Raw genomic sequence first — 9332 nt, forward strand, 5'->3', positions numbered from 1 at the left:
TTGCTATCTAGATAGATATGATAGATTTCTTGACGTTATCTAAAGTATCCTACCTCCCGAAGGGGAGTACTATTTTCATAGATAAATAGCTAGCAGCCTTATAGGATAAGGGAGTTATTAAGGACGAACATTATATATACTGACTCTAGGCTATATAGGATAGGGCCTGAAAATTTCTAAAGGAAGTAAATATAGTGTATACCTAGATTATAGACTACTCCCTTAATATATAGGGTACTCTTTAGTTCTGGGGTAGACTTTAGCTCTCTATATAGGAACTATTTACTATTACTATCCTTTAACGTGTCTATAACTCCCCTATATTGGGTTACCTAGGGAGGAATAGGCTATTTAAAATGCTCTAATAGGACTACTATTAGGATTTTATATCCCTAGATATAAGGAGGTTTGTAAGGAACTATTATATATATTAAAGGGCTAAGGTTTTACGTTAACTACGATAAGGACTCCTCTAGCCCCTACTTATCACTAACCGCTTCTAGAAACAGATTTCTATCGATTTTATAGTCAATCTCCTTATATAAGACAAGAATTTACCCTGGTACCTTATAATAATTACCGACCGGCTATTAAAGTACGTCTAGCTCGAAGCTATATCCTTGATGGGAGCCGAGGCGTATATACTCTAGTTCCGGGACGTATAGTAGCGGTTTTACAGATTTCCGATATAAATTATTACTAATCGCGGTTTAGACTAGCTTAGCCAGTTTTAGACTACTCTCTATGAGACTATCGGAATCGAGTAACTATTATTAATAGCCTATTATCTATAGATAGATAGAGGTATAGAATGTATAAATTAGGAGGTATAGATTATCTTATAGACTATAGTTTCCTTTGCCTAGTATAATTAGCCTAAATATCTACCTATATACTAGCTCGCGATTAATAACTATAACTCGATAGTAACTAGGACAAGTGCGAGCTACCTCTTCTATGGTTATAATATAAGCCTAATATAGTTTACTAACCTGCTAGACGCTCCTACCTTAACCCTATAAGGAAGAGCTATTAACTTCTTACGTTATTTAAGAGAAGGTATAGAATAGACCTAGGCTACTATTACGTATATATAGTAGCACTAGCAAGAAAACGCTAATCGTTCTCGACACCTAGCTAAAAGATTTAAGGTAGAGGATAAAGTATAGCTATCCCTATATAATATTAAGACTAACTACCCTAGCTATAAACTTAATTAGGTTAATGCTAAGTATAAAGTAATTATAGTACTAACGCTACTAACGATAACTCTAAATATTCTCTATAGCCTCTACCTTACCTTTTATATTAACCTTATCAAGTATGTTATATCTAACCTACTACCCTTATAACGTATATTAGATTCCTAACTAGACCTAGTATTAGAACTTTCTCAGGAAAGACCACTATAGGAAGAATATAAAGTAAAAGCGATCCTTATAACTAAGAATATAAAGGGGAGAGGAAACCGATATAATATATTTATAAAATAGAAAGGATATAATACCCTAACTTAGGAACTACTAGAAAATCTAGAAAATACTAAGGCACTTAACACGTTTAAGTAGAAGTAAGGAGATATATATTATAATGATAGACTAATTATAAATAGGAGGTAAGGAAGAGTATAAAAGCAAACAATTTAAAATTTTTCACATATATAGGCAAACCTAGGGCAAACAGGCAACAGACGCATATAGACACGTTATAAACGCGCTAACCTATTAATTACAAAACAAAAACACAATAATTAGCGCGTATTATACACTTACTCTATAAGTTCCTCCTTAAACTCCTCCTCCTCCTCCTCCTCCTCCAAGATGTTAGTAGGCTCCTCGCGGTCGTAGATCGGGTACGCCACGCGGTTGGTAGGCAAGGAAGAGCAGCGGGTATAAGAGCGGCCGAAGTTAATCGGCACGGGTGTAGGGCGCGCGGAGGCGTGCGAACGGGCGTGGGAGGCGGGCGACGGCGTGTCCAAGACGTGGGCGACGAGGGCGGCATTGGTGTTGACTAAAGTCGACATGTTCTCATTTGTATGCTATATCTGGTGTAGCATGTTGTCGTTCTATACTATGGTGTGGTATATAAGCTGCCTAATAGCGTATAGGGTAGGGGTAGGGGTAGTGGTGGCCTAGATGATATTGCTATAGTAGGTGGGGGTATAAGGGGCGGTGACTAGGCCTAGGTTATTGGTAGAGTAGTAGGAACTTATAGCCTAGGTAGGGGAGAAAGTAATATAGCTAGGGGAATAGTTAGCCTATATAGCCTTTAAAATTATAGTAAACGAGTGTACTAATATAGAGAACTTAGGTATTAAGATAGCCTTATAGGCACTCTAGGTAATAATCTTATGGTAAGTAAGGGAGGTAAAGGTAGTATTGGTATTATAATAGTATATAATTTTTCTAATATTTATATATAGGTAGGGGTTATTAGCCTAGAGCTATAGATCCTAAATATAAGGGTTATAAGTAGTATAGTAAGTTATATAGGAAGTGCTATAGCTAGGAATATATATAACTTAGTTACTATATAAGAGGTAATAGATATAGTTAAGGTAATACTACTCCTTCTTAGGTAATAACTTAAACTCCTTATTAGAGGAGTTACCCTTAATAGTAAACCTACTAAAGGAAGTATCCTAGTTCTTACGCTATAAGCAAGGGACTAGTCAAAGTTGTCACGGAAATATACATGCAGATGCTACCTAAGCCACTGGCACAAATGGGCCAATCAAGTCGAAGGAACGAAAGGACCAATTACAGCATAGGAAGCATAGTAATCACTACGCTCACCAGTGATCAGGGTGATCACCACCATGCGATCACTCACGATCACCGTAATCAGGAATGATCACTAGGATTATATATACATATAGATAGTCACTTGTTATGGTAGACTCTGAGAGTTCACCAGTGGTAATAATCATAATCATAGTACTTATACCAAGTATTGCTGATTACTGTGAGAGATAACTTTAAGTGTTGTTATAAACCCTTTAGCTTTACCGAATCCCTTAGACAACCTGTACGCTTGTCCCACTTTACCTACCTCCGTCTGGACCCTTTTAGAAGAAGTCTGAGTTAGGTTTGTTATACGTTGTTACTACTCCCTTTGTTCTGTTATAGTTCAGAACGGAGGTGACTTTGACCTCGATATTGACATGGCTACTAACGTTATAGCCGAATAGCTGCTTACTTAGCTTGGTTAACTCTAGTAGCGGATCTAGGAGTTAGACTAGAGAGATAAGGCTGCTTAAGCTTGAATCAAGGAACTCGAGAACCGCGAAAAGTACTTGTAGAAGTTGGTTAACGAGGCCTATACTAAAATCGAGACGCTCGAGACCGCCAAAGCGAGCTACATTAAGATCGAACTACCTAGTAAATACGGAGGAACTAAGGAGGATCTTGTAGGATTCCTGACAAACCTCCGATCTTACTTCTGGCTTAATGACGACAAGTTTCTAGACGATAAAGCTAAAGTCCTCTATATAGCTACGAGACTAGAGGGCAAGGTACTTAGATAGTTTAAGCCTATGTAGAATGATTATCTTACTAAGGAAGACGAAGACGACCGAGACGTATTTATATAGGCAGTCTTCTAATCTTATAACCGTTTCGAAGAAGAGCTTTAGAAGGTTTTTAGCGATAAGGATAAGAAGATTTATACGTAAGAAAGACTTACTAATCTCCGATAGACCAAGTTAATAGCCTCCTATATTATATAGTTTAGATAGGACATGCTTAAGTCTTAGCTTAATGACAAGGTGTTAATACAATTGTTCTATAATAGCTTAAAGGAAAAGGTTAAAGACAAGCTATATAAGTACGATCAGCCTAAGACCCTAGACAAATACATCATATAGGCTATTAGAATCGATGATCGACTCTATATATAAGAGTAGCAGAGATGAGGTTAAATAAATGGAACCACAGTTAAGGCCAACGATAAGAAAAAGCAAGCGTACGTTAGTACCTTATACAGGACGCACCCCGGAGCTATAGATATAGACGTAGCGTAGAAGTAGGACCGGAAGAAGACGACTAAAGATAAGTCCAATGTTACCTACTATAACTACGGAAAGAAAGGGCACTATAAGCGAGAATGCCGGAGCCCGAAGAAAGAATGGAAACTAACCCTTAGAAAGGAAATTACGACTATCGACAAAACCACTAAGGACGTTATTAAAGTAGCGGCTATAAGCTACAAAGACAAGGGTAGTGACACGGATAGTCTCGGATACGATAGCGACAGTAAAGACGAACAAGCACTATACTCTAAACTGGTCACTATGGACCTAGAGATAGGTCTTGCCAAATGGGATATGGTAGGAGAATATATACTGCCAGTTTCGATTCTCCTAGTCTTGAGGCAGTAGGGTTTCATAGTTATATAGAGGTAGGATAGATTATAGATAACCGATACCTAAGAAATTGAAAGACCTAGACCTAATGTTCTATTTCTCTAGGAACAAATCGAATGGTATTGTAACGAAGTTTTTTAGCTTAATATGGAACTATGTAAACAGGATGGACGCTTGATTTGACTTGCCTACTAGAGCGATAGAATGAGGAACGAAATAAGGGAACTCTGATATATTATGGAAACTATTAAAGGAGAATAGCCTACAATATATAATAGGCCTAATAGCCATGCCAAGTATCTTGATGGCTAATAATTTAGTAATAATATACGGAACCTAGAATACTAGTTTATATAAGCAAACCGTGGAAAAGACGAGTGTACGTAGGAAAGCTACTAGAAGAAATACTCCTATATTAGCACTAAAGTACCTACAGTCTACATATAATGGGAAGGATTCAGGAAAGAATTCCAATACCTCCTAGGCGACGCTACGTAATTATATCCTTAACACGAGGCACATATATAAGTGCCCTGGTTTTAGTGTATAGTATACGAATGCCGATACTACTTCTACGACAAATTCGAAAACAATTACTAGCCGACCTAATAAGGAAATGAGGACGGAAGCTTACACCCTGTAGAATAGGTCTACGATGCAGGAAACAGAGCGGCCGAATTACTCTAGAAGATCGAAGCCCGCGATCTAGAAAGTATTATAATAGTTCTAAGACGAGCCTAGCCTAGGTACTACGGAATAGGACAAGATATATAAGACTCGTGCTAGAGTAACGACTGCCTCTATTACGCGGATGAAAAGAAATTGTGAATTTGGGAGCTTTAGATAAAGCTATAGTATGTATAATGGAAAGCGGAACGGACCCAATAGTAGGAAGCTGTAAGCACTTAATGGCTTATGGAAATGAGCACGATCGACGAAGCCGCTATTAGCCGAACAACCAAAGAGGTTAGTACTGACCTAGGAAACGGGTTAGGGCCCTTCGAGGGGCCCGGAAACTATTAATGCCCGTGTAGTAGTAAGTGGTAGCGTAGTATAGGAAGGACTAGCGTAAGAGACTACTATATTAAGACCTCCCGGCCGAAACATAGGAAATCGCTATAATCTTTAGATGATAGCGGTAAGATAAGCGATTATAGATAATAGCATAGTAGAAATAGCACGAAATGCTCGCACTAGTAGATAGTGGAGCAGAGATAAATCTGATTTCTCCGACACTTGTAAATTAGCTATAGATACCCTAGAGAATAAAGTGGAAGCATGGCATAGTCAAAGGGCCATTTCCGACGTAATAGGTATATAGGGAGACTAAACTAATCAATATTACTATGGTAAGGAAGACTATAGTAGTCGTATTTAGCATTATAGATATAAGTAACGATAAAGATATAATATTAGGGTTACTATAGTATGAAGACTATAACCCGGATATTAGCTAGAAGAATAGTAGCTACCTACGACCCTAAATAGAGTTATATTCGACTAGTAAGATAGGGAGCATATAAGGATCGCGAGTAGACGATGCTCAAGGAAAGGCATATCCTACGGATCTACTGCAAGAGACGGATAGTGGTAAGCAGACCACTATAGACTCTAGAAGAGGCAGTATAACGACATCGATATTATGATAGGAGGAACGAGCTAAATCGCTAATAGCTGTTCTCTCCGTTGACGAATGCGGAGCACTATAATAGGAATAGTAGGTTGAGACAGGAGAAATCGCTAGCATCGCTATAGACGGAACCAAGTTCGTATACTACCAAAAAACCGAGAGACGAGACAAGACTAGGGAAGTACCGAAGGAATACGAAGGATACCTAGCATTCGAACCGAAACATCTAGAAGGACTACTGGAATACGGCCTATAGGATCACGAGATCAAGCTTAAGGAAGGAATACGACTAAAGTTCTTTAAGATTTACTATATAAGCTAGATATAGAATGAAGAACTTAAGCGATATTTAGAGGAGAACCTTCGAAGAGGATATATCTGCCTGTTAACATCGCTAGTAGGCTACCTAATCCTGTTTATACCTAAGAAAGATAGAAAGCTATAGTTATATGTTAACTATTAGTAACTTAACAAATAGACTGTGAAAAACCGATACCTGTTACCGCTGATCTCATGGCTCTAAGATCAGTTGGCAGGAGCCTAATATTTTACGTGTCTTGACTTACTATCAGCCTATAACTATATACAGATTAAAGAAGGCGACGAGTAGAAAATGGCCTTTAGGATACCTTATAGCTACTATAAGTACCTTGTCATGCTATTTAGACCTACAAACGCGTTAGCAACGTTCTAAGCTCTGATTGATCAAGCTATCTAACCCTTTCTCGACAAATTTGTAGTATATTATCTCGACAATATACTCATCTTCTCCAAGATGATAGACAAACACCAGAAGTATATAAAAGCAGTACTAGACGCGCTATATGCGTATAAGCTATTAGTTAACAAGGAAAAGAGCGAATTCTATATTAGGAAGATAATCTTTTTAGGATATGAGATATCCCTAGGATAAATCTAGATAGAACCTTTAAAGGTTGAAGCCATTAAGAATTGGCTATGACCGACGTTAGTTATAGAAGTACGAAGCTTTATCGGATTTGCAAACTTCTACCGGATGTTTATTAGGAACTTTAGAGCGATCGTACGACCTTTATACAAACTTACTAGGAAGAACGCTAAATTCCAATGGGAAGAGCGATACAAGTAAGTATTTATATAGATCTGTAACGCCATTACTAAAGATCTAGTACTAGTATTACTAGACCCTAAGAAGCCATTTAAGGTGGAAACGGATGCTTCAGACTATGCTATCGGAGGATAATTAGGATAACGAGACAGACAAGGAAAGCTACATCCTATAGCCTTCTTTTCAAGGAAGCTCGATAGACTATATCTTAATTACCTAATCTATAATAAGGAACTACTTACAATTGTCAAAGCTTTTAAGGAATGGTAACTATACCTTAGTGGCACGATTAAACTAGTATAAGTATATATAGATTATAAGAATTTGCGATACTTTACGATGACGAAGGAGCTTAACAGACGACAAATACAATAGGTAGAATTCCTCGCAGAATTTAACTTTGAGATCTGCTATAAGAAGGGCAAAGAGAACGTACGAGCAGACATCTTAAGTCGACGAACGGATCATACGGAAGGACAAACAGGAACGATACCACCGTTGTTTAAGGAACGGATAGACGGAACGCTATATCATAAAACATAGATACCTATAGAAGATGATCTACTCGACTCGTTCCTAGGATGCTATATAATCTTTCGAGAAGAAAGGATTAACAAGGCATAGTATTAAGTAGTACCTGGACCACTGGTACCTAATGGAGTGGAAGAAAGAGATAGAAAACTCTGGTACCGAGGCAAAGCATATATCTACAATAAAGAACAATAGCTGCGAATGATTTGAGAACTCTACGAGTCAAAACTCGGGGGATATAAAGGAGTTACGAAGACTGTCGTATAAGTCAAGAAACACTACGACTTTCTATAGTTAATAGTATAGGTTAAGGAAGTTATATAGAACTGTAATATCTATAATCGAAGCAAAACGGCACGATATAAGCTATATAGGCTACTTTAGCTACTACTAATAGCTGACAAACCATGGAGCTTAGTTACAATAGACTTCATTACGAAGCTACTAGAATCTAAGGACATAGCTATAGGAGTGATCTACGATAATATTCTTACTATAGTAGATCGCCTGACTAAGTAGGCATACTTCTTTCCCTATAAGGAGTCCTAGATAGCAGAACAGTTAGCAGATATAATCTATTGGCAAGTTATATTAGTGTATGCTTGGCCGCAAGAATAGATTACTAACATAAACACTAAGTTCGTATCGAAGTTCTGGCAAGCGTTAATATAACGATTAGGCGTCAACAGTAAGCTGTTAACGGCATACTACCTACAGACTGACAGACAAACGGAGCGACTAAACTAAGTTGTCAAGCAGTATCTCCGTTCTTACGTTAACTACTAGCAAGATGACTAGGTCATGCTATTGCCAATAGTATAACTCGCTTACAATACAACGCCAACGGAAATGACTAAAGTTATACCGTTCTTTGCAAACTACGGATATAAAGCAGACCTTAGGCAAGGACTAGAGGTTATAGTGCCGAGAGCAGTAGTCAAAGCGGAACAAATGTACATACTATATAAAAAGCTTAAAAAGGAACTCGAGTTTGTCAAGACCAGAATGAAGAACTACTATGACAAACACAGGCTCGAAGGACCTCGCCTAGAGAGGGGAGACAAAGTCTACCTGATCGTATGGAACTTGCGAACCAAACGACCAAGTATAAAGCTAGACTTTAAGAAGGTCAGACCCTTTGTTATCAAAGAACGAATTTCGACATCTAACTACTAACTATCGTTACTATTATCTATACGACTATAGATAGATGTTTTTTATATTTCACTTCTCAAACTAGCACCGAAAAACGCTAAGGTTGCTATATATATCGAAGTAAAAGACAAGGAAGAAGAATAGGACGTTGAAGAAATTCTAGATTCATATATTATCGACGGGAAACTATAGTACCTAGTTAAGTGGCTCGATTTCGGACTAGAAGACAACTTATAGAAACTAGTCAAGAATTTAAACTGCCCTAAGAAACTAGAATAGTTCTATCGGTAGAACCTAAATCGGCTAAAGGCAAATCTAGGATAAAACCGAAAACAGCACCCTAGTTAATAATATTAACACCACTATTAAGCTACATAATAGCCCCCGATTCCTACTATTCTACCGCCTCTAATTTGTCTAGATTCGATAAACCCTATATAACTATATCTGCCCCCTTCTCTACTAGGAACTCTTGTTATTCACGGACCCGAGTTAGATAGGCCAACGCCTTAGAAGCTTTACGTTGATATTCTCGTAGCAAGGCTTTAGCCTCTTTCTCTTTAGCC

The sequence above is a fragment of the Thermothelomyces thermophilus genome, chromosome 5 (genome assembly GCF_000226095.1).
Source record: "Thermothelomyces thermophilus ATCC 42464 chromosome 5, complete sequence".
NCBI classification, from domain to species: Eukaryota; Fungi; Ascomycota; class Sordariomycetes; order Sordariales; family Chaetomiaceae; genus Thermothelomyces; species Thermothelomyces thermophilus.